The 26,476-nt window shown below is 43.0% G+C and overlaps 1 pseudogene; it reads right to left on the bottom strand.

The window, feature by feature from the left end:
• Window positions 1–18,972: 18,972 nt before the first annotated feature.
• LOC103127907 (intelectin-1a-like) lies at window positions 18,973–25,526 on the bottom strand (annotated as a pseudogene).
• Between the last annotated feature and the right edge of the window lie 950 nt (window positions 25,527–26,476).

Raw genomic sequence — 26,476 nt, 5'->3', positions numbered from 1 at the left:
AGGGCCATGCTGGAGAAGGAGTTGAGTACCTGGTCACACAGGTGACATCACACAGGAGGAGGGCATAGTGATTTGTGAGAACCTCACAGTGTGACAGGTGGCATCATACCAGGAAGGTGGGAGCCTCAGCTATTCCCGTTACCCTCTTCTCCCACCATCAGGGGCTCTAGCACCTCTGACACATGTTTGTGCAGACCTCACCCCTCTGTCTGTCTGACCTTCTCCATGAGTTGTCTCAACTCCCAGCCTGGTATTTTTTCCTCTCTCCTTAAAAATGAAGATACTAATTTTTTTTTTTTTTTTTGCTATTTGATTTGTTAAGTTATATGGGGAAGGCAGTTGGGCGGTAGCGCAGTGGGTTAAGTGCACATGGCACAAAGTACAAGAACCGGCATGAGGATCCTGGTTCGAGCCCCCAGCTCCCCATCTGCAGGGGTGTCGCTTCACAGTCGGTGAAGCAGGTCTGCAGGTGTCTATCTTTCTCTCCCCCTCTCTGTCTTCCCCTCCTCTCTCCATTTCTCTCTGTCCTATCCAACAACAATGACATCAACAAAAATAATAATTACAACAACAATAAATACAACAAGGGAAACAAAAAAGAAATAAATATTTTTTTAAAAAGTTATATGAGGAGCATTGTCAAATAAGAAATAGGGTGGGGCTCACTTTCCAGCATACGACCCTCAATTCATACCAATTGATACTGCATCTGCTGATCCCAACTTAATCAATGCAACACCTATCACCTTGGCATGCTTCACTTCGGACTGTGTCCAGAGACGTCTGGTGTGGAATGTCAACCCTTCAGCCTCATTACTCTGGTGAGACCTTTCCTTTCTCATAGGATTCTCTAATTCTACTTCAGCTACTGGGCAGTGGTAGCTCAGCGGGTTAAGTGCACATGTCACGAAGTGCAAGGACTATCTTAAGAACCCTGGATCTTCAACTTGGATCTACAATGGTAGAGAATGTTCCATCCTCTGAAGGAAGGATGGACAACATACTCTATGCTACACCTGAGGAAGATGGGTCCTGAAATCGGGGCAGCTTGGAAGGTTCCTACTCATGACCATAGAATGTGAGCTCAGATCTACAGGATTGCAGAGGTCACATAGGCTCTTAAGCTGAATATAGGCCCCAGATCAGATCAAATCGATGGGGTTTATAGTCAACAATATTTATGCACCTTTCCCATATTTGGGAGCTACTCTCTTCCCTGATTCAGCTTTCTGGTCCTTTTCCCAGCCATGACACCATTTCCCTAGACAATAACTTGGATCCACCTGCATATCAGATTTCAGGCTCAGGGGAAAGAAAAAACTAGTATAGTCACAGGCCTTTTGAAAAAGAACTAAAATAGGCTATCTAGTATTAGCTATCTAGTATCTAATATTAGCTATCTAGTAGACCTAGATAAACATAGACACCCCCCCAACTCTTCATCTGCACTATTCCAGCCTTTAGGCTCATGATTGTTTAACAATTTGTTTGACTTTGTATGTTAACTCTCTTTTCAGCCACCAGGTTCCAGATGCTAGCATGATGTCAACCAGACTTCCCTGAACAGACAACCCCACCAATGTGTCCTGGAGCTCCTCTTCCCCAGAGCTCTGCCCCAATAGGGAAAGAGAGAGACAGGCTAAGTGTATGGATTGACCTGTCAACACCCATGTTCAGCGTGGAAGCAATTACAGAAGCCAGGCTTTCCACCTTCTGCACCCCATAATAACCCTGGGTCCATATACCTAGAGGGACAAAAAATAGGAAAGCTATCAGGGGATGGGATGAGATATAGAGATCTGGGGGTGTGAATTGTGTGGAGTTGTACCTCTCCTATCCTATGGTTTTGTTAATGTCTCCTTTTAAAAATAAAGAGAGAAAGAAAGAAAGAAAAGAAAAGAGGAGAAAAGAAAAGAAAAGATTGGGTGGTGGGAATTGTGTGGAGTTGTACCCCTCCTACCTTATGTTTTTGTTCATTAATCCTTTCTTAAATAAAAAATTTAAAAAAAAAAAAGAAATAGTCTTCTGATGTAATATATTGTTTCAGGGAAAGGAGTCATAGAACTTTGCAATGAAAAACCAACTTTACAATGAGGAAAATTTAAAATATGGGTTATTTTTCATTAAATTTGATAATTTAGTTGTTTAGTATAAAATACACACTTCATGGTGCTTGAATAAAGAAACAGTGTTCAGGTATGTCTAAAGGCTGAAATAGTAAGTAATCCAATGCTATCATATTTAAAAAAGAAAAGCAGTCTCTGAGAGGTAAACTTATAGATGTTTCTCTCATAGTAACGCACCCAAAATGAATCTATTACAGTTGATAAATAAAAGTAATTTGAGATTTAAAAAAAAAAAAAGAAAAGAAAAGGAAAAAGTGTTTCATTTCAATAAGAGTTGCGTGTAGACTTCTGGAGGCAGGGCTACAGAGCAGCAGCAGCTGTGTTTCTCTCCTCTCCTCTCCTGGGTCAACTAGGAATACCAAAGGAGACCACCTGGGACCACAAGATAGGACTAGAAAGACTTCAGGAACCCATCAAATCACTAGTGAGTGCAAACACGTGTGGCTCGTCGACAGAGAGAAGCCTAGGGAGAGATTAAGTGGCTGGTAACAGTCCAGCAGTTTACCAGTTGAGACATCACCTCCAGTCTGTTTTACCAACAAGGGGACAGCTGAAGGGAGGAGAGGACTCCCCTAAGACTCACCAAGTGCAACTGTGAGTCTCCATTGCATCATGGTGCATCTGGTAGCATCTGCACCTTGGTGGCTAAAAAAGCATTAAAATAACAGAAAAAAATGTGTTTAATAATTATGAACCTAAAGGTAAGAATATAGCAGATGAAATTTGGGATCTTCATGTTGAAAGAAGCTAAGAAGTCTATTTTAGATTTATTCCAAGGGGCCCATGACTTTACTTATTTTTGCCTAAGCCCAACAATTAACACGCAGATGAGCTAAAAGTATTGTCTGCGGAAATGGTGTCAGAGTTAAGGATAGGACTAGAAATCTGTATCAGGGCAGAGAGTAGCTTCCAAATATGGGGAAAGTATATAAATACCATTAACTGTAAACCTCATCAGTCTGGCCTAGAGCCCATCGTATTCAGCACAGAAGCCTATATAACCTCTGCATCCCTGTCAGTCTGAGCTCGCATTCCATGGTCATAGCTAGGAATATTCTAGGCTGCACTCATTCAGGACCAGTCTTCCTCAAGTGGCAGAGTATGTTGGCCTAGCTTCCCTTCAAAGAGTGGGGCAGTCCATACCATTGTTGTTCCACATTGAGGGCAAGGTTCTGTATAGCCCCACAAGAGGATTTATGATGTTGTTCCTGGTGGAGATAACCAGTGATGGTGGAGAGAGGGATCTGTTCGAATTCTAGGCCCACCATATCTATCTGGTATTCTCTGACTAGGGTCCTGGATGATGGGATGGCCTAGTAATGACCAAAAGAGCCATCATTAAAATGTGCTCATCAATTACAGAAGCCAGACCTTCTACCTTCTGCAACCCACAATGACCCTGGGTCCATGCTCCCAGAGGGATAGAGAATGGGAAAGCTATCGGGGGAGGGGGTGGGATATGGAGATTGGGCGGTGGGAATTGTGTGGAGTTGTACCCCTCCTACCCTATGGTTTTGTTAATTAATCCTTTCTTAAATAAAAAATTTTTAAAAATTTTTTTTAAAAATGTGCTCGTCTCTTGCCCTTATCCAGCTCTTATAGTCCTTGCTTTATCTGACAGGGTTAGGCTTAGAGTGACTGAGGGAAGTGAAATAGGAATTAAGTGAGGAGGATATCTAGGTCTAAGTAGAAACTATTTGCTTCCACCTGCATGGGGGGAAAGTTCATAAGTGCCGAAGCAGGGCTGCAGGTGTGTCACTCTGTCCCTCTCAATGTCTGGCTGTCTCTATCCAATAAATAAAAATAATAAAAAATATTCTAAAGAAACTACTTGATTAAATACTTTATGGTGTCTTCTTTAGATTTTTCTACTTGCTTACTACACTTACTGAGTCACTGAAGACTATTGTGCACTTTTACTTTAAGGTATATATATTTCCCCTAACTTATGGATACATGTACACATGTGCCTTATCTCATAGGCCTTGATCTATATCTAGATTCTGTAGCTTTGTTAGGAAGTGCACCACTCGAAATGGAATTAAGAAGTTCTATGAGCTAGGAAAGGTCTCACCTGTGTAATGGATCTGAAGGGTTAACATCCCAGGCCTGCCATCTCTGGACACAGTCCAAAGTGAAACACGTCAACGTGGCACTAGTTGCATTGATTTGGTTGAGATCAGCAGTTGCAGAGTATCAAAAAAAAGCTCCAGGACTGGGAGAAATATGGCTTTTATAGAGAATGAGGGAAGTTCCTTGCTGTCTTAGAGTTTAAAAAGGCAATATACAGTTATTATAATAACCAAGTTATTTGGGAACTTGGTTTACTTTGAAAATCCAATAGTTAGGATTTTACTGTACCGTAAAAGACTTTACCATGATTTATGTCATTTAATGCTATTATAAGTAACTATATCTTATATACTAACAGTTGATTCTGATCTCCCTAAGATTACAGGTGATTTAATTTAAAAAAAAAAAAAAGCTGGGAGTCGGGTGGTAGTGCAGTGGGTTAAGCGCAGGTGGCTCAAAGCACAAGGACTGGCTTAAGAATCCCAGTTCAAGCCCCTGGCTCCCCCCCCCCCTGCAGGGGAGTCACTTCACAAGCAGTGAAGCAGGTCTGCAGGTGTCTATCTTTCTCTCCTCCTCTCTGTCTTCCCCTCCTCTCTCCATTTCTCTCTGTCCTATCCAACCATAAAGACAGCAATAACAACAATAATAACTACAACAACAATAAAACAAGGGAAACAAAGGGGAAAATAAATTTTTAAGTTATTATTAGAAATGCACTAACAGTTTAAATCCAGTGTTAAAATTCAATCAGTTTACTAAGTTGAAAGCTTAAGTGCTTAGATTGAAGGACTATATCCTCGGAAATGAAGTCTATGCATTAAAACACTCGAGGCATTCACTTTATTTTCCCCTCTCATATTGATTAAATAGTGATTTATAAGACTATAAGTTAATAGGAGTATATATTAACACCATTCTCTCCACCAAAGATCTGTGTCCCTACCCCATCCCCTTATAGGGGATGTGAAAATCTACCCTCCACCACCCCCCAAAGAGTTTTTTACTTTGGTAGAATACTCCAAACTCAGTCAAATTCTGCTTTGCATATCCTTTTTTTATTTTTTTCATCAAAGCACAGCTCAGCTTTGGCTTGTGGTGGTATGGGGGATTGAACCTGGGACTTTGTAACCATTATATACTATCTCACCCACCCTCCCTTTCTGTTCTTTCTCAACTTCGGTTTGAGTGGGATCATCTCATATTCATCTTTCTCTTTCTTTTTTTGCCCATTTTTTCTATGGTCCTACCTTCTCTTCCTTTCTAAGTCATACCTCCACCAACTACTACTTCCAAATGTCTTTCCTTTTTTTCCCCTTCCCTATCTGGGTACTAGTAGAGCTGGGTTGTAGAATCCATTAGGCATCTTCCCCTAACATTTCTCCACCTCTGGGAGCATGGACCAAAATTCTTTTGGGGTGCAGAGGTGGGAGTTATGGTTTCTGTAATTGCTACTCCACTGGACATGGATGTTGGCATGCCGATCTATACTCCCATCCTGTTTTCTATCTTTCCCTAGTGGGGTAGGGCTCTGGAGAGGTGAGGTTCTAGGACACATTTGTGAAGTCATCTGCCCAGGAAGTTCAGGATGAAATCATAGTAGCATCTTCAATTTGGTGTCTAAAAGTCAGTAAGTTATGAGGCAGGACAAAATGTTTAATAAATAGAAGCCAAAAAATAGGAATAGAGCAGGTGAGAATAGGGATTTTAGGGTAGTAAGAAGCTAGGATATCTATTTTAGGTATGTTCCTAGAGGCCCATGACTTCAGTACTTTTTGCTTGAGCTTGATATTTGACATGGAGGTGAACTAAAAACATTACCTGGGAAGACAGTGTCAGAATTGAGAATAGAACTAGAAAATTGGATTAGGACAGAGAGTAGCCCCCAAACTTGAAGGAAATATATAAATATAATTAACTGTTTACCACATCAATCTGATCCAGTACCCATGTGTATTCATATTTACCACAGGACTTATATAACCTCTGAGTTCCTGTCAGTGTGAGCTCAGTCCATGGTCAAAGCTGCACTCATTTTAGGACCAGTTGTGACAGGGTCCCCACTTCTTTAGCATAATTGACTCCATCTTGACAACCACTTTACTTGCCAACAAGAAGTAGACCTGGGAGTCAGGTGGTAGTGCAGCAGGTTAAGTGCACGTGACACAAAGCGCAAGGATCAGCCTAAGGATCTCAGTTTGAGCCCCCAGCTCCCCACCTGCAGGGGGGCCGCTTCACAGGCAGTGAAGGAGGTCTGCAGGTGTCTTTCTCTCCCCCTCTCTGTCTTCCCTTCCTCTCTCCATTTCTCTCTGTCCTATCCAACAACGAAGACACTAATAACAACAACAGTAATAACTACAACAATAAAACAACAAGGGCGACAAAAGGAAGTAAATAAATAAATAAATATTTTAAAAAGGAAGAAGTAGACCTTAGTGTTCTAAAATTATTGATTACTTGTTGCTTGGGTTGTCCTGACTGCAGTAGCAGAATGCCTTAACCACCGCATGTCTGGCTTCTGTAACTTAGCCTATTTTCTGCACCTACCCTTATAAATGGTTGTGCTACACTGAACTCAGGACTGCACTCTGAGCAGCGCTTTTAGCTGTGATCTTAGTCACTGCTGGCTTAATAAAGACTCTCAAATTTGACTGAACTGGTTTCGGGTGGTCTCTGACACTTACCCTACAACACAGTCTTCCTCTAGTGGAAGGTTGGGTGACGCAACCTCCCTTAAGAGAGTGGGGTAGTCCCTGCCATTGTTCTTCAGTGAGGGCAAGGTCCTGTAGATGCCCAAAAAGGGTTTTTGATGAAATTCCTGATAGAAGTGACCGGTGGTGATGGAGAGAGGGATCTATTAAAGGTCAAGGCTCATTGTATCTTCGAGGGAATCCAAGGATTCCCTGACTTGGGCCCCCAGGTGATGTAATGGCCTGCTAGTGACGAAAAAGGCCACCATTGAGTGAACCAGTCTCTTGCCCTTTCCCAGCTTTAGTAGTTCCTTCTTTACCTGATGAGCTTAGACTTTCTCCAAGTTGCTAAAGTGTCATTAGTGTTGTGTCCTATTTTTGTATCTTTTTATTGAACCTGACACTGTTGACTGGCTACGGAAGAAGGGCAAACGCTAGAAGAAGAAGACCCTGATATTGTTCGTGTCCCTGAAGTTTTGTTATCATTTGATATAAATATATCATTTGTTATATATTTGATTCTTAACTCTTTTAGTTTCCTAAAATATCTTGCTATAACTCTCCAAGCTACCATTTCCAATTTTCTCCCCACCCTCCTGATTCAATCTGTAAGAAGCAACATTGCTTTTGGAGTTCCTTGGAAGGGACGAAGCTAGGTCCTTCTCACTCCCCACAATGCACTTACCATTTCCAGCTAAAGACTGTGCCACCCCAACATCTAATTCTGTGCAAACATACATTGTGAAGACTGTTTCCACTCAAGATGAAAGATCAACACTTCAACCTGCCACTCCCTGCTTTTTTTCTCTTTCCTTTGTGCTGCCACTGGCTTAGCATCACCATGTCAAAGTGATTGCTAAAGGGGAAGGGTATTTGGAAGATCCCAGGGATACCTAAAGTACAAACATATTGGTCCTAAGGCTGTATCAGACCAGGGAGGAGAGGCAGGGAGGACAGACATTACCTCACCTCAACCTTCCCTCCTAATTATCAGCGCACAGAGGAAACAGCTCCTTTGAGAAATCTCTGCTTCTTGGAGGCATCATTGCAATGGTAATTGAGGTCCACAAGTCCTATCCAAAACAGAGTATAAGTTGCATTGTGAAAAAAACAGTGTGAATACACCCTCTTAAATCCAACTTCTGGAGCAGAAGCTTGGGCAGACTCTGGTAGCACACAGTGCTAGTTCCTGCATGTGGGAGTTATAGTGGGGACTTGTGATGGCCTCAGAGGACTATAGTGATAGTACAACACACAGCATCCATGGTGATAATTGTGGACAATGGTCCCAGAAGCTGTGCAGTGGATGAACCTCAAGCATGAGGTTCTGAGTTCGATCCCTGGCAACATATGTGCCAGAGTGATGCTTTGCTTCTCCCCACCCCCCTTTTAGAATAATTTATTTATTCATAAGAAACATAGGAGGAGAGAAAGAAGCAGACATCACTCTGGTACATGTGCTGTCAGGATTGAACTTGGGAATCTCATGGTTGAGAATCTAATGCATTATCCACTGTGCCACCTCCCAGACCACCCCCCCCTCTCAATGTTTCTTTCTCATAAATAATAAATGAAGGAATAAAGGAATTTGATTGATATTAATTTTTATCAGCAGATAATGTCTGCTTCTGTGTCACTGGGATAAATGTCTGCACTTATCAGCAGATAAATGTCTACTTCTGCATCACTGTGTCACTCTCTGGTATCTTGTGTCTGCCTCTCCCCCAGATAGAGTGACATCAAAGTGATACTACAATGAAATTCCTCGAATTCTTCTCTGGGTCATATGGTGGTTGGTAGGCTTGATGAAAGGAAAGCACCCACTTGACAAGAGAATCTGAGCAAGATGTAAGGAAAGCACCCACTTGACAAGAGAATCTGAGCAAGATGTAAGGAAAGCACCCACTTGACAAGAGAATCTGAGCAAGATGTAAGGAAAGCACCCACTTGACAAGAGAATCTGAGCAAGATGTACTGACCCAGGATTATATCTACACACCATGAAAGCTGTTTCCAAGAATCGTCAAGTGGCCACATAATTTAATAGTGTCAGTGTCTCCAATACTGCCAAGATCACACTGACTATGTCCTCATTTCTAGATATTTCTGTATCATGGAACAACTTCCGAAAATACTCAATTTCACATGACTGTTCTGCAATATAAAATCTTTCTGGGGGGGGCCAGGTGGTAGCACACCTGCTTAACTGCACACACTACATTGTGCAAAGACCCAGGTTCAAGCCCCTGATCTTCACCTGCAGAGGGAAAGATTCATGAGTGATGAAGTAGGGCTGCAAGTATCTGTCTCCCCTTCCCCTCTCAATTTCTCTCGATCTCTATCCAACAATAAATAAATTTTAAAGTGTGTTGAAAAATGAAAATAAATTTTTAAAAAGAGTGGTGTGGGAGGTGGCGCAGCGGTAAAGCATTGGATTCTCAAGCATGAGGTCTCAAGTTCAATCCCCGGAAGCACATGTACCAGAGTGATGTCTGGTTCTTTCTCTCTCCTCTTATCTTCCTCATTAATAAAATAAATTCTAAAAAAAATTAATTTTTTAAAATAAACATGTGCTCAACCAGATATATCACTGCCTAGATGGCAAATAAGTTTTAATTAAAATAAATTTGGTACTAAATACTTTTCCATACCCTGCAGGCATTACTAATTTATTTACTATGACAATAGCTGGGAAATCCTAATTATTGTGCTGTATTCAAAATGTATTTTTCCCCCCCCCAGGGTTATTGCTGGGCTCGGTGCCTGCACCATGAATCCACCGCTCCTGGAGGCCATTTTTTCCCCCTTTTGTTGCCCTTGTTGTAGCTTCGTTGTGGCTATTATTATTGCCCTTGTTGATGCAATTCGTTGTTGGATAGGACAGAGAGAAATGGAGAGAGGAGGGGAATACAGAGAGGAGGAGAGAAAGATAGACACCTGCAGACCTGCTTCACCGCCTGTGAAGCGACTCCCCTGCACGTGGGGAGCCGGGGGCTCGAACCGGGATCCCTACGCCGGTTCCTGCGCTTTGCACCACATGCGCTTAACCCACTGCGCCACCGCCCGACCCCCTCAAAATGTATTTTTAAAATAGGCTCAGTAGGATACCAAAGTAGCTCACTGAGATAATGTACTGTTTTGCCATGTGTGCAATCCAGGTTCAACCTGACCCCCACTGGATTAAAGGAAGTTCCTTCTTCTTTCCCATTCCTCTTGTCCTCCTCCTCCTCCTTTTTCTCCTTCTTCTTATTCCTTTTTTCTGCCTCTCTGTTTCTATCAGGAAGAAAGAAAAAAAGAAGAAGGAAGGAAAAAGTCAAGCAGGAGCAGTAAAATCTGGGAGAAAAAAAATAAATCATGTTAAGTTAAATAAATCAGAAACAGAAGGATGAGTATGGGATGATCTCACTCTCATGCAGAAGTTGAAAATCAAGATCAGAAGAGAAAATACAAGTAGAACCTGAACTCGAGTCGGTGTATTGCACCAAAGTAAAAGACTCTTGGGGTGGGTGGGGGGAGAGTACAGGTCCAAAAAGGATGACAGAGGACTTAGTGGGGGTTGTATTGTTATGTGGAAAATTGAGCAATGTTATGCATGTACAAACTATTGTGTTTACTGTCAACTGTAAAACATGAATCTCCCAAGAAAGAAATTTAAAAGAAAAGAAAAAAACTTAGAAAGTAGTGCCCATTTCATCTCTACAATAATTAACCACAACAGGTCATTGACCCAGCTTTTGCCACCTTCCTGGTGCTGACTGGACTGGGAGGAGGCCTGAGGACAGTGCTCACCCAGCCCCCAGCTGACTACAGGAACTCAGACTGGTCTCTTCCCTCCTCTAGTGTCACTGCTATCACCTGGTCACCAGAGATGGTGCCTGATGACAACCCAATGTGAGATGACCACAATGTACGAGCCAACCCCCAAAACCCAGTGTTCAATGACAACGGGGGAGGGGGGGTTCAACAGCACACGTTCTCACTGTATCTGGGAATCCTGTGACTGTCACTCACATCACAGCAGGGGTCATTGGGGAGACAGGCTTCCAAAGTTTTCTACAAATCAGAAGAGTCTTTTTTTTTTTTTTTGTCAAAGATCCAGAAAACCTCTCCTACTCTCAACACAGCAGAGCCTGCAACATCCCCAACCGGAGCAAAGCCTTAGCCAGCTTCCAAGGCAGAAGGACAGACCCCTAGCCACCATTCCTGATAAACCCCAGAACCAAGGGGGCTTTGGGAGCAGCCCCCCCCCCCCCCAGCCAGAAGGAGATCCAGAAAGGAAGATCAGAGGCCAGAAGTGGACCTGACAACACAGCTGTGTGGTTAGGGAAGCAAGGTCTCAGTGTCCCCTTGGAAGATATCGTTTATATTTTTTTTTCACTTATTGAATAGAGACAGAGAGATGCTGAGACGAAAATGAGAGAAAGAGAGAAACCTGCAACACAACTTCACCACTTGTGAATCTTCCCCCCGCAGGTGGGTATCAGAGGCTTAACCCGGATGCTTCTGCATTGTAACGTATACTCAGCCAAGTGTGCCACCACCCAGTCCCGGAAGATCTTATGTTCTTAAGTGGATTTGGAACAATTAAACTGTATCAAGGCTGGATCAAGTGGGATGGCTTGTGTAAATAAACTCAGAAATGCTGTACAAACACCAGGTAACATCTGTGTCTTTAGCTTTTGCACATACCACCTGCTTCACATTGCCAGCACCCTACATATTGTGCTGTCAGATTGATCTACGGTCTATCCAACTTACTGAATAATTTTCTTTCTTTTTAAAATTTTTAATGAATTTTTTTATTTTTTAATATTTATTTTCTCTTTTGTTGCTCTTGTTGTTTTAGTTATTATTGTTGTTATTGATGTCACCGTTGTTAGATACGACAGAGAGAAATGGAGAGGGAAAGTCAGAGAGGGGGAGAGAAAGACAGACACCTGCAGACCTGCTTCACTGCCTGTGAAGCAACTCCCCTGCAGGTGGGGAGCCCGGAGCTCGAACCAGGATCCTTATGCCGATCCCTGCGCTTCGTGCCACCTGCGCTTAACCCACTGCGCTACCTCCTGACTCCCTCTTTTTAAAGTTTTATTTATAAAAAGGAAACATTGACAAAAACCAGAGGATAAGAGGGGTACAACTTCACACAATTCCCACCACCAGAACTCTGTATCCCAACCCTTCCCCTGATAGCTTTTCTATTCTTTATCCCTCTGGAAGTATGGACCTAAGGTCATTATGGGGTGCACTGAATCATTTTTTATGTTAACAGTGAGTGAGAGTTTTTGGAGGTAGAGTAGGAAGGTTAGAGCACCGGTGAGAAGCTGGACCTGGAGAGTCATTTGACCCTCAGCACACCTTCTTTGGCTCTTTCAGATCACTTTTGCTGAAATAACTTTTTTCTTTCTGATACAGACAGAAATCAAGAATGAAGAGGAAGATAGAGAGGAAGCGATAAAGAGAAGCATTTCACCCTGGAGGTGGGGATGAAATAACCTGATTTCTTTGTATTTTGTAATTGTTTCCATCCCTCACCAAGATTAGGATCACAGAAACTTATTCCAGTATCTTTGATTATAGAATTATTTATTTATTTATTTATTTATTTCTACTAGGGCTATCACTGGGACTCAGTGCCTACATGACAAATGCACTGTTCCTGGCAGCTTTTTTTTTTTTCTTCCTTCATTCCTTCCTTATTTCTCTCTCTCTCTCTCTCTCTCTCTCTCAAGAGAGAGGAGAATTTAAGAGGAAAGGGAGATAGAGAACAAGAGAGAAAACCATAGGCTGTCTCTGGCATATAAAGTACAGGGAATCAGACTTAGTTCCTCACATAAGTCTTTCCATCCACCACTGAGCTAGCTCCTGTCATTAAAAAAAGAAATTCATACGAGTTTAATAACTAACATATATAAAGAGCTTGCCAGACTCAACAACAAGACAACAAATAACCCCATCCAAAAATGTGGGGAGGACATGGACAGAATATTCACCACAGAAGAGATCCAAAAGGCCGAGAAACACATGAAAAAATGCTCCAAGTCTCTGATTGTCAGAGAAATGAAAATCAAGACAACAATGAGATATCACTTCACTCCTGTGAGAATATCATGCATCAGAAAAGGTAACAGCAGCAAATGCTGGAGAGGGTGTGGGGTCAAAGGAACCCTCCTACACTGCTGGTGGGAATGTCAACTGGTCCAACCTCTGTGGAGAACAGTCTGGAAAACTCTCAGAAGACTAGAAATGGACCTACCCTATGATCCTGCAATTCCTCTCCTGGGGACATATCCTAAGGAACCCAACACATCCATCCAAAAAGATCTGTGTACACATATGTTCTTGGCAGCACAATTTGTAATAGCCAAAACCTGGAAGCAACCCAGGTGTCCAACAACAGATGAGTGGCTGAGCAAGTTGTGGTATATATACACAATGGAATACTACTCAGCTGTAAAAAATGGTGACTTCACCGTTTTCAGCTGATCTTGGATGGACCTTGAAAAAAATCATGTTGAGTGAAATAAGTCAGAAACAGAAGGATGAATATGGGATGATCTCACTCTCAGGCAGAAGTTGAAAAACAAGAGCAGAAAAGAAAACAGAAGTAGAACCTGAAATGGAATTGGCATATTGCTCCAAAGTAAGACTCTGGGGTGGGTGGGTGGGGAAAATGCAGGTCCATGAAGGATGATAAATGACGTAGTGGGGGTTGTATTGTTATATGGGAAACTGGGGAATGTTATGCATGTAGAAACTATTGTATTTATTGTTTAATGTAAAACATTAATTCCCCAATAAAGAAATTTAAAAAAAAGAAAAGAAATTCATGGGGGGGGTAAGATAACATAAAGGTTATGCAAAAAGACTCTCATGCCTGAGGCTCCAAAGTCCCAGGTTAAATGCCCACACCACCATAAGCCAGAGCTGATCAGTGCTCAGGTTAAAATAATAATAATAAAATATATATATATATATATATTTACTTAAAAGTATATTCATAAGGCCATTGAGAATTGTGACATTAAGTGTCACCAGAAATGGAAGAGATAAGCAGTTTTAACTATTAAAGTTTAAATATCTTGGTGACCTCATCAATGTGTCCCAAAGACTCACATCTTCAGAGCCCTACCCCATTAGGGAAAGATAGAAACAATCTGGGGGTCTGGATGGACCCACCAATGCCCATGTCCAGCAGAGAAGCAATTACAGAAGCCAGATATCACTCACACCTTTTACACCCCATAAAGAATTTTGGTCCATCCTTGAAAAAATCATGTTGAGTGAAATAAGTCAGAAACAGAAGGATGAATATGGGATGATCTCACTCTCAGGCCGAAGTTGAAAAACAAGATCAGAAAAGAAAACACAAGTAGAACCTGAAATGGAATTGGCGTATTGCACCAAAGTAAAAGACTCTGGGGTGGGTGGGTGGGTGGGGAGAATACAGGACTATGAAGGATGATGAATGACATAGTGGGGGTTGTATTGTTAAATGGGAATCTGGGGAATGTTATGCATGTACAAACTATTGTATTTACTGTTGAATGGAAAACATTAATTCCCCAATAAAGAAATTAAAAAAAAAAAAAGAATTTTGGTCCATACTCCCAGAGGGATAAAGAACAGAGAACATTCCAATGGAGAGGATGGGAAACGAAACTCTGGTGGTGGGAACTGTATGAAATTATACCTCTATTACAATTACACTGTTAGGTTCAGGAATGCAAGGAAAACACCAAGAGAGACCAGAGTGATGTAAAAATAAAGAGCCTTTATTTCTAGCCCGGGCATGGGGCTAGGGCCGAGACCTCACAGTTGATCTAGGTGCTCAACCTTGAATCCCAGCACATGAGGAGATATATAGAGTATGGGTTACATAGCATACATGACAAGCTTAGCCTTGTGGTTATCTTCTTTACACATCTGGGGGGAAATGTGGGGAAATGTTTATCAGTCTCTATCTCTCCAGAGATGCCTTGGAAATGCCTAATGGTCTCTATCTCTCTGGAGATGCCTTGGCTCTATCTCTCTGGAGATGCCTTTCTTAATGCTCAGCTTATCTTTGTTCCTGTTAATGCAAGGCCATGGGTTCAATTTCCAGTAATGGTCCTGAATTCCAGGAACTGTTCTTCTGAAACTGGGGCCTATCTCATTTCTGCAGTTTTTGGAGCCTGTCATGGAGTCAGTCTTCACCCTTCAACACCTCTTACAATCTTGTAAGTCAATATTAAATCACTAATAAAAAAATAAAACATTAAAATGTATTTATTTTATGAGCAAGTTTAACCTTTATTTTTTATATATTTTATTTAAATACAATGAAATAGAGATAAGAGAGAGAGACCAGAATACTGCCCAGCTGGTCATGCTGAAATTTGAACCTGGAACCTCAGAGCCTTTGGCATGAAAGTCTTTTAGCTTAATTCACTTTGACTCTTCCTCAACTTTTTATCATTTCCTTGCACATCTGTGTTAAACTATTTTCCTTCTGACTCATTTACTTCTCACAATTCCCTTAAGTCCTTCTGTTTGGCTTCAAATGAAAAAAAAAAAAGAAAAGAAAGAAAGAAAAACTTTTCTTATAGCCAGTAATAAATAAACTCTTCTTTAATGTCAAAGGCAGCAGGTCCTTGAAAGGCAAGGCCCCTGGGCCTGTGAGCAGAAGGCTGGCAAAGCAGGCCTTCTGCGAGCCCCTGACCTTTCTCTTAGGATGATTGGAGAAAGCTGAGAAAATGATAAAGACTTTGCAGACTCTCTGGGAAAATGATAATTGTCTAACTACATGAACTTTTGCCTCAACTGTATCTTGCTCATATTTTGAGAAACTGTACTTTGCTTATGCACCTGGATTATGTTTTAAGAAACCTTATGCAGAGCCAGCATAATTAAGCTTCTTGCTGTGTGTTATAAAAGGACTGTGAGAAAATCAATCTGGGCACTCAGTTAATGAACTGGGACCCTCCTGATCCCATTACACTGTCTTCTTTCTTTTCTCAATCCTAGCGCCCTTCCAGATACTACTGTTCCTGGTCGGCAGGCTCCAACCAGACTTTAACTAACCATCTATTGAAGAATTTCATTTTCTCCATGTCTTTGCTGTATAAACAGTACTGCAATACCAGCTGGAATGAATATAACTTTTGTGCTAATATTTTCAGTCTTTGACAGATGCCCCAAAAATCGATTGCTGGATAGAAAGAACCACAGCCCGCCCCCCCTCCTAGCTTCTTAGAGGAAGTTGTGCACTACTTTCCAAAAGAGCTTCACCAATTTACTTTCCCACCAACAGAGCATAAAGTTCACATGGTTCCAACTTTCAGCAACACTTGCTGCACTTCATTTTGATGTAACCATTCTCTCAGGTGTGGAGAGGATCTTCCTGTGGTTTTGATTTCCATCTCCCTAATAATAGGTGATGATGATCACATGCCCTATCTGGTGAGCTGTCTCTCTAGTCCCCTTGTTCTATGTCTTTTAACAATGTCTTAGCACTTTTGTTATCTAGATTTCTTTTGCCTCTTTCCTGATTTTCTCCCCCTCTGTCTTTCATTCTTCTGGATACAATTGTGAGGGTTTTCCACTTCTCTTTGCTTCTCATTTGTTCTTTGCACATCTCATTTATCTCATTTATCTATTGATTTTGTAACAGGGTACTTTACTGTGCTCAGTAATTCAAATAGCTTTTTAGTGGAGTCTTCAGATTGTGCGCAGTTTCATACTATCAACAAATATTGATGCTTTCTCTTCTTTTCCCATCTTGACACCTGCAACACTACTTCATTACACATAAGGTTTCCCTCCTGCAGGCTTGAACTCTTGCATGGTAACAGGTGATCCTTGATGAGTTGTTTTATATGGATTGACTTGTCTATGAGGGACCACCCAGCTTCCCTAGCATTAATCCCACTTAGCCATGGTGTATAGTCCTTTTAATGTATTGCTGAATTTGATTCACAAGTATTTATGGATAATTTTTGCATCTGTGTTGAGCCAATATATTGATCAGTATATATTTTTCTTTTTTCTTTACCAGAGCACTGCTTAGCTCTGGCATATGGTGATGAGGGGCATTGAACCTGGGACTATGAAACCTCAGGCATGAGAGTCTCTTTGCATTACCATTATACTATCTACCCCCACCTAGTATGTTTTTTCTATAGTGTTTATAGTGAAGGGTTTTTTGTTGTTGTTCTTGTTTTTGTTTGTTTGTTTTTGCCTCCAGGGTAATCACTGGAGCTCAGTGCCAGCACTACTAATCCACTACTCCTGGAGGCCTTTTTTTTTATTTCATTTTATTGGATAGGACAGAAAAAGATGGGTAGATAGAGAGGAAAAGAGTGAGCCCCCACACCTATGGATATCTAATCTTTGACAAAGGGGCCCAGACTATTAAATGGGGAAAGCAGAGTCTCTTCAACAAATGGTGTTGGAAACAATGGGTTGAAACATGCAGAAGAATGAAACTGAATCACTGTATTTCACCAAATACAAAAGTAAATTCCAAGTGGATCAAGGACTTGGATGTTAGACCACAAACTATCAGATACTTACAAGAAAATATTGGCAGAACTCTTTTCCAGATAAATTTTAAAGAAATCTTCAATGAAACAAATCCAATTACAAAGAAGACTAAGGCAAGTATAAACCTATGGGACTACATCAAATTAAAAAGCTTCTTCACAGCAAAAGAAACCACTACCCAAACCAAGAGACCCCTCACAGAATGGGAGAAGATCTTTACATGCCATACATCAGACAAGAGTTTAATAACCAACATATATAAAGAGCTTGCCAAACTCAACAAGACAACAAATAACCCCATCCAAAAATGGGGGAAGGGCATGGACAGAATATTCACCACAGAAGAGATCCAAAAGGCCGAGAAACACATGAAAAAATGCTCCAAGTCTCTGATTGTCAGAGAAATGAAAATCAAGACAACAATGAGATATCACTTCCCTCCTGTGAGAATGTCATACATCAGAAAAGGTAACAGCAGCAAATGCTGGAGAGGGTGTGGAATCAAAGGAACCCTCCTATACTGCTGGTGGGAATGTCAATTAATCCAACCTCTGTGGAGAACAGTCTGAAAAACTCTCAGAAGACTAGAAATGGACCTACCCTATGATCCTGCAATTCCTCTCCTGGGGACATATCCTAAGGAACCCAACACATCCATCCAAAAAGATCTGTATACACATATGTTCTTGGCAGCACAATTTGTAATAGCCAAAACCTGGAAGCAACCCAGGTGTCCAACAACAGATGAGTGGCTGAGCAAGTTGTATATATACACAATGGAATACTACTCAGCTGTAAAAAATGGTGACTTCACCGTTTTCAGCTGATCTTGGATGGACCTTGAAAAATTCATGTTAAGTGAAATAAGTCATAAACAGAAGGATGAATATGGGATGATCTCACTCTCAGGCAGAAGTTGAAAAACAAGACCAGAAAAAAAAAAAAAAAGACAAGTAGAACCTGAAATGGAATTGGCATATTGCACCAAAGTAAAAGACTCCAGGGTGGGGGTGGATGGGTGGGGAGAATACAAGTCCAAGAAGGATGACAGAGGACCTAGTGGGGGTTGTATTGTTATATGGGAAACTGGGGAATGTTATGCATGTACAAACTATTGTATTTACTGTTGAATGTAAAACATTAATTCCCCAATAAAGAAATAAAAAATTAAAAAAGAGAGGAAAAGAGACAGTAAGACACCTGCAGACCTGCTTCACAGCTTGTGAAGTGACCCCCACTGCAGGTGGGGAGTGGGGACTCAAATCAGAATCTTTGTATGAGTCCTTGCAAACCAGATGTGCCACCACCCAGCCCCCTATAGTGAGGTCTTTACATAGCCAATAATGGCATAGTGAGAAAAATTAACTTTAAATCATTCCAGGTGGGAAAGATGGCACAATGGTTGTGCAAAAAGACTTTCATGCCTGGGGCTCCAGCATCCCAAGTTCAAATCCCAGCAATACCATAAGCCAGGGCTGAGCAGTGCTTTAGTTTAACTAGTTTTAAAAACTGGAGAAGTTAGAGATGGTATGGAAGGGGACTAGCACATGCGATGGGACTGGCACTCAAGGGAGACTTTCTAGACTGTCAAAGCTGCAAAAACACAACCTGTGGAGAACACATGACCATGTCTAAAGACCTGGGATCAAGCCTCAGTCCCTACGTACAGGAGGGAAACTTTAGGAACTGTGGAACAGTGTTCCTGGTCACCAGGAAAGGTAAAGTCACATGTCAGCAGACATCAAATCCCAGAAATAACTCTAGTGACAAGGGAAAAAAAGTGGGTATCTCTGTGTCTGGTTTTTTTTCATTTATTTTCTTTTCTTTTTAACCAAGGTACTGCTCAACTCTGGCTTATAAACTTATGGTGGTGATGGAGGTTGAGCCTGGGACCTCAGGCTTGAAATTATTTTTGCAGAACCATTATGCTATCTCCCCCAGCCATGTCTATTTCTTTTTGCCTTCAAAAGCATAGTCAATTATATATTCCTCTTGAAGGTGTGCATTGAAGGGCTTTGGTTTGCCAATAATAGTGTGACAGGAAGAGTTTTTAAGTTTTTGTTTACTTATTGAGTTGGGGGGGAGAGAATCACTCCAGTACATGTATTGCCAGAGATCAGACTCAGGACCTTTAGAGTATAACACTTTAATCATTGCACCACCATGACCACATGATAGGAAGAAGTCACCCAAGCCTCAGAATGAAGGAGGTAGAAATCACTGAAATAGTGTCATTTGATATAGTTTACAAGGCTGAGCAATTTGGAAAAAGAAATCAAAGATATTTCTGCTGAAAATTGATGTGATTTATTATAATTCTTCCATGTTGGTATTCAGTGTGTCCATACCTGAGGATAAGGGTGAGGGCACAGTTTGGGTCTCCAGCTCTGAGCTCTAAGTGGTAGAACAGGAGCACAACCGCCTCAGTTATCACCCGGCTGTTGCTGTAATCTCTGTGAGTCTCATGTCCACTCCAGTCAAAGGCAGAGAAGTCCCCACACTGCCTGTGATTGCCTTCTGGGAAGAATCCTCCTCTACCATTGCAGTGCTGGGAGCAGGGAGGAGAGACACAGGGAGGATCAGCTGTGAAACCCTCAAGGTCAAGCTCCCTGATCCTGGCTCCTCCTCCTCATCATGGGACTGGCCACTCCTCCCATCATCCCTCTCTCCTGTGGGCTACGCAGACACATGCTCTGTTGACTTCCTTCTCCCTCATTTAATGTCCTTCTCTTAGTGTCCACTGGAGACAGAGGATTCCTTACTGCTGGTGTCCCTGAACCTGTTCCTATCTTGTTACCTGTCACAAATGATGAGAACTTGGTCACCCAAAACTGACACTAAAAGTCTCCAGTTTCCTTTCAATCATCTTCCATAATAACATTATGTTGGACCAAAGCCCAGATTCTTTACCTAAGGACACAGCAGCCTTTCTTGACAGAAAAATGGACAAGTTGGTGGCTGAGGGAAGGAGACAGGCTGCACTTCAGGACACAGGTCTCAGACTGTCTGCTGGGAGGGAAAATGCTCAGAGGACGCCTTTGTCCCCTGCCCTGCCCTGCCCTGCCCCTAACCCTCCCCCCCCCCGCTGCCCATCACCAGATGTCCCTCAGGACAGTAACTTCTCATCCCTGGAGTCTCTCCTGCTGCATGGAGAAGCAACACAGAAAGCTCTACAAGTAATGTGAGCACTGGGGAAGGAATTCGAGACATCCTGGGGAAATTCCTTCCTTAAATGAAACAGTAATGTTGATCACTGTGAGACAATAATGAACTGAAATCGCTAGCATCAAGCATGTTCACAATATTCATCTAAAGGGAGCTGGGAAGTAAGTAGCACAGTGGGTTAAGCTCACATAGCACAAAGCGCAAGGGCCAGCATAAGGATCCTGATTTGAGTCCCCAGCTCCCCACCTGCAAAGGAGTTTCTTCACAAGTGGTGAAGCAGGTCTGCAGGTGTCTATCTTTCAATCCTCCTCTGTCTTCCCCTCCTCTCTCAATTTCTGTCTGTCCTATCCAACAACAACAGTTATGATAGCAACTACAACAAGGGCAACAACAAGGGCAACAAAATGGGGGAAAAGGCCTCCAGGAGCAGTGAATTTATAGTGCAGGCACCAAGCCCCAGCGACAACCCTGGAGGCAAAAAAAAAAAATCTATCTAAAAAGTGAAAAACAGGGGGTCTGGCGGTGGCGCAGTGGGTTAAGCGCATGTGGCGCAAAGCGCAGGGACCGCCTTAAGGATCCCGGTTTGAGCCCCCGGCTTCCCACCTGCAGGGGAGTCGCTTCACAGGCGGTGAAGCAGGTCTGTAGGTGTCTTTCTCTCCCCCCTCTGTCTTCCCCTCCTCTTTCCATTTCTCTCTGTCCTATCCAACAACGAACAACATCAACAATGGCAATAATAATAACCACAACGAGGCTACAACAACAAGGGCAACAAAAAGGGGAGAAATGGCCTCCAGGAGCGGTGGATTCATGGTGCAGGCACCGAGCCCAGCAATAACCCTGGAGGGAAAAAAAAAAAAGTGAAAAACAAGAGCAAAGACCTATCAACACGCCCATACAGGAATCTACACACACACACACACACACACACACACACACACACACACACACCGGTGTTTGTCTCCATAAAACTCACATGCTCTGTGTTGCAGCCAGTGACTCTCACCCCAGCACACAGGGCATTAGCTATTTGCTCATTATTAAACACTTGGAACTGGATGAATCCAGCCACAAACTCCCCTGGAAAAGAAGAGAAAAGGGTCAGGTGTCAGAGGAGGAGCTGGAACCTGCTTCCCTGGGACCAGCTGGGAATTCCCTGCCCAGAGCTCCAACTGCACCCCAATTCCACAGTTGTGGGGGAGCCAGCTCCTCTGTGGCCAGTGACTGGTCACTTTGGCCCTGACCGTGGCCAGGAGAGGCCCTCTCTTCATTTGGCAGAGGACAAGCCTGGGCTCACAGAGCTCCCTGATCGGCCCAAAGTCCCAGGAGGAGCCAGATTCCCAGAAAGATCAGCAGGAATCCTGCAAAGGTCCAGCAGGGGGAGCCATGGTCAGAGGTGACATCTGATTCTCTGACAATGACTTCCTTCTCTTCTGCAGTATCTTGCTACCTGCCACTACCTACTTTCATAGAAATAGCAGATTCAGGTTCCAGATGCTAGCATGAGGCCTACCAGACTTCCCTGGACAGACAACTCCACCAATGTGTCCTAGAGGTCCGCTTCCCCAGAACCCTTCCCCACTAGGGAAAGAGAAAGACAGGATGGGAATATGGATCGGTCTGTCAATGCCCATGTTCAGCGGGGAAGCAATTACAGAAGCCAGATCTTCCACCTTCTGCAACCCACAATGACCTTGGGTTCATACTCCCAGAGGGTTAAAGAATAAGAAAGGATCTTGGTTCCAGGCCCGGCTCCCCACCTGCAGGGGAGTTGCTGCACAGGCAGTGAAGCAGGTCTGCAGGTGTCTATCTTTCTCTTTCCCTCTCTGTCTTCCCCTCCTCTCTCCATTCTTTCTGACCTATCTAACAATGATGACATCAATAACAACAACAATAATAACTACTACAACAATAAAAAAACAACAGGGCAACAAAAGGGAAAATAAATAAATATTTTTAAAAAAAAGAAATAGCAGATCTTAGGTTCATGATTAGTCAACAATTTGTTTGGCTTTGTATGTTAACTCTCTTTTCAGCCACTATGTTCCAGATGCTACCATGATGCCAACCAGACTTCCCTGGATAGACAACTCCGCCAATGTGTCCTGGAGCTCTGATTCCCCAGAGCCCCACCACTATAGGGAAAGAGAGAGATAGGCTGGGAGTATGAATCGACCTGTCAACGCTCATGTTCAGTGGGGAAGCAGTTACAGAAGCCAGACCTTCTACCTTCTGCATCCCACAATGCTCTTGGGTCCATACTCCCAGAGGGTTAAAGAATAGGAAAGCTATCAGGGGAGGGGATGGGATACGGAGTTCTGGTGGTGGGAACTGTATGGAGTTGTACCCCTCTTGTCCTATGGCTTGTCAGTGTTTCCTTTTTGTAAATAAAAAAATAAAAAGAAAGAAATAGCAGATCTGAACAGTAACAGCTGTTCCTTTCCTTGCAAAGGCACTACCTGCAATATCTTATGTTAAACACCAGTCTCTTTTAAACCTATTCAGTACTTACTAACCGTCCTTCACTGAGCCTATGATGTTTCTGAATGTTTATAAGATAATCATTATGGTAGTTAAGATGACTGGATGAGCCATTGAATATAGCTGCCATTGAAATAGCTCACTTTGTTAGTCACTGTTTGCCATAAGTGTGACCTAGGTTCCAACCCCATCCCCACAATGTTGAAGGAAGCTTCAGTGCTTTGATCTCTCTGTCTCTACCTCTCTCTCCTCCTTCTCCTCCTCCTCTTCCCCCTCCTCCTCCTCTTTCTTCCTCTTCTTCTTCTCTTCCTTCTTCTTCTTCTTCTTCTTCTTCTTCTTCTTCTTTTCTCTCTCTCTCTCTCTGCCTCTTTGTCTCTAAAATAATAATTATAATAATATAAAAACAGAAAATAAGCAGCCTGGGATAGGACAGGAGAGATGGTATAGTGGTAGCACACCAGATTTGCATTTCCCTGTGTTTGGTATCTAGCACTAGTCATAGCCACAGTAGTGCTCTGACTTAACACACACACACACACACACCCTCCTTATGTCTTTTAAGATGAAAATAACAGATTTTTTCTTTTTTTTAATCATTTTAGTTTTTTATTGCCATGAGGGTTATCACTGGGCCTTTGTGCCAGTATAAATAACTCCAGGTGGCCATTTTTCCCCTTATTTGCCTTTGTTTTACAAATATATTTCTCTTTAGGACAGAAAGAAATTGAGAAAGAGGAGGAGCTAGAGAGGAAGAGAGAAAGAGAAACACCTACAGTTCTACTCCACCATTCATGAAACTTCCCCCCTAAAGGTAGGGATTGGGGTCCTTTGAACCAGGCTCCCTGTGATGGTAGCATGTCTACTCAACCAAGTATACCATCACCCAGCCTCTGATAACATTATTTCTAGCTCTGTGATATTCTCATAATTGCTATCTGGCACCAAAATCACCTGAGTTCCTAGAAAAGACTTTGGCACATGGTGGTATTCAGGAAAGAGGTGATTATTAATTGTTTCCCATTACTCATGTCTTCGGGGGGCAAGGATGTAGGGCCAATCCAGGGAGCCGCACTCACTTTGACATATTGGTGAGTAGTAAGAAGCAGTTGTGGCAGCAATCCCATAATCGTAGATGACAGGAATGGTGGGGCCGTTGTCATTCCAGCACTTGCCTACCCCGTACTTCACCGGTTACCTCTGCAGGATCACAAAGAGAGAGGACAGTGTGGCTCTGATTTGTTGAGATGATGGTGAGATAATCCCTCAAAGTCACCATTCAGCAATAATCCTTAGCACAGGTTTCCTTCCCTGTCAGGTGACTCACCCACACCCAAGTTCCTTCCCCTCCTCCACACCTCATCCTCACTGTATCTCAAGGTGAAGCTGCAGAAAGAAAAGCAGACAAGAGCTGATGACTCACAGTGATGGAAACCAGGACCCACACACCTCATGCTTGAGAGTCCAGTGCTTTATCCACTGCACCGCCCCCAGGACCTCTGTTTGTTTTTCATCAGAACACTACTTCACTTTGGCTTATGGAAGTGATGAAAATTGAACCTGGGATCTCAGCCTAATAGTCGACTTTAGATGACAGGCAGTGGTGCATCTGGTTAAGTGCACATGTTACCATGCCAAATAACAATCAAGCCCTTGGTCTGCACCTATTGGGGGAAGCCTCACAAATGATGAAGCAGTGTTGCAGCTTTCTCTCCCTCTCTCTCTCTCTCTCTCTCTCTTTCTCTCTTTCTCTCTCTCTCTTCCTATCTGCCTCTTCCATCTCAATTTCTCTCTGTCTTTACCCAGTAAATAAATAATTTTTTTTTCTAAATAGCTGACTATCTGCTCATCAGTGTAAACATCCCCAAATGAGCAGCCCAGGTACCTGGTAGAGGCCAAACAGATTGTGTCCCAGGAACTGGAGGAAGCTTGTGAAGGTGTGGTATCTGAGCAGGGCTCTGTTCCTCCAGGATATCAAGGGGGTCTTGTTGGGGACATGCCAGATGCCCAGGTCCTTGGCCTGAATGTCAAAGTAGCTAGGGTTCTGCAAGTGACAGACACAGAGCTGAAGAGTGGAACCACTAATAAATGCTGAGACACAGCATCCTAGAGCCCAGCAATTTGCTACAGCTAGAGGCCCAGTGGCAGCAGTGCTTAGACAACCCACTTCCAGTAAAGAGGACCCTATGTCCCCCATGTCCCCCAGGCACATAACACCATGACTGGAAGAAATTGTCAACAGGACTAAGAGGGATCTCTTCCTCTCCCTAACTGTTCACCCCATCTCCATCCTTCCCTCTGCATGTGTGCTCAGCCTCATCTTCCCTTCTTTTCCCAAGGGACTGGGAGTGGCCCCCACCTTGTAGTCATCACTGATGGCCCCCTCTGCAGACCTGAATGTGTTGTAGTTGGCCCAGTTGCCATTCCCCTCAGGGGTGTCCTCCCAGTTGCCCTGCCGGCTGCTCCAGCAGTCGCCCATTGAAGGGCTGGGAGGGGACAGTACCTCCTGTGTCCCCACACTCTTCCTTAAACAGTGATTCTGGGGTCCTCTATGAGAGAGTCATGGACACTCTCTCTATGAGAAAGTCATGGTCCAGATGTTTTGTTTGTTTGTTTGTTTTCTAAATATTTTATTTATTTGTTAGAAAGATAAGAGGAGAGAGAGAAAGAACCAGATGTCACTCTGATACATATGCTGCCAAAGATAGAACCCAGGACCTCCTGTTTGAAAGTCCAGTGCTTTATCCACTGCACCACCTCCTGAACCACTGTTTGTTTTTCATCAGAGCACTATTCAGCTTTGGCTTATAGTAGTGATGAGAATTGAACCTGGGATCTCAGAGCCTCAGATATGAGATTCTTTTGCAGAACCACTATTATGTCTCTCCAGCACCACACCAGATTTTCAAAGAGTCTATAGAGCAAGCATGCTAAGAGACATGAGCATGTCACCTGTGACTAGAATAATCTCCCTGACTGCACGAGAAGCATGGTATCCCCAACTACAGACAACCCACACCACTGAAATGTCCCCCAGGACCTCTTAGGTGAGCTGATCTGGGCCTCCCCCTGTGTTGGTGCAGGGGTGTGCAGTCCAGGAGAGGTCATGTGTACTGACTCACCCCTGGCTCCAGGGCAGTGTTGTTTGATCTCCCTGCAGCTGTGAGGGGGTGACGTGATGGGGTAGGAGCAGGTCCTATTCTCTTGGGTCATCTTAGGAGGTTCTTCTTTCACTAGAGAACAACACAACAATCCCAAGAAGATTTGCTAATGTGGCGTCATCCTAGGACACCAGATCAGCCTCTGTCACCTGCCCCAGCATTTGTCATGGTCCACCTAGGTCTGGATTCTCTTTGCCAGTCTTTGAAGCTCAGTAAGCTCATTCTCAGCCACCCAGCACAAGCAACACTGACTGCTTTAACTAAACAC

This window comes from Erinaceus europaeus, chromosome 9 (assembly GCF_950295315.1).
Source record: "Erinaceus europaeus chromosome 9, mEriEur2.1, whole genome shotgun sequence".
In the NCBI taxonomy this organism is placed as follows: domain Eukaryota; kingdom Metazoa; phylum Chordata; class Mammalia; order Eulipotyphla; family Erinaceidae; genus Erinaceus; species Erinaceus europaeus.
Note: the sequence above shows the minus strand (reverse complement) of the source record. Positions and strands in the feature narration are given on the sequence as shown.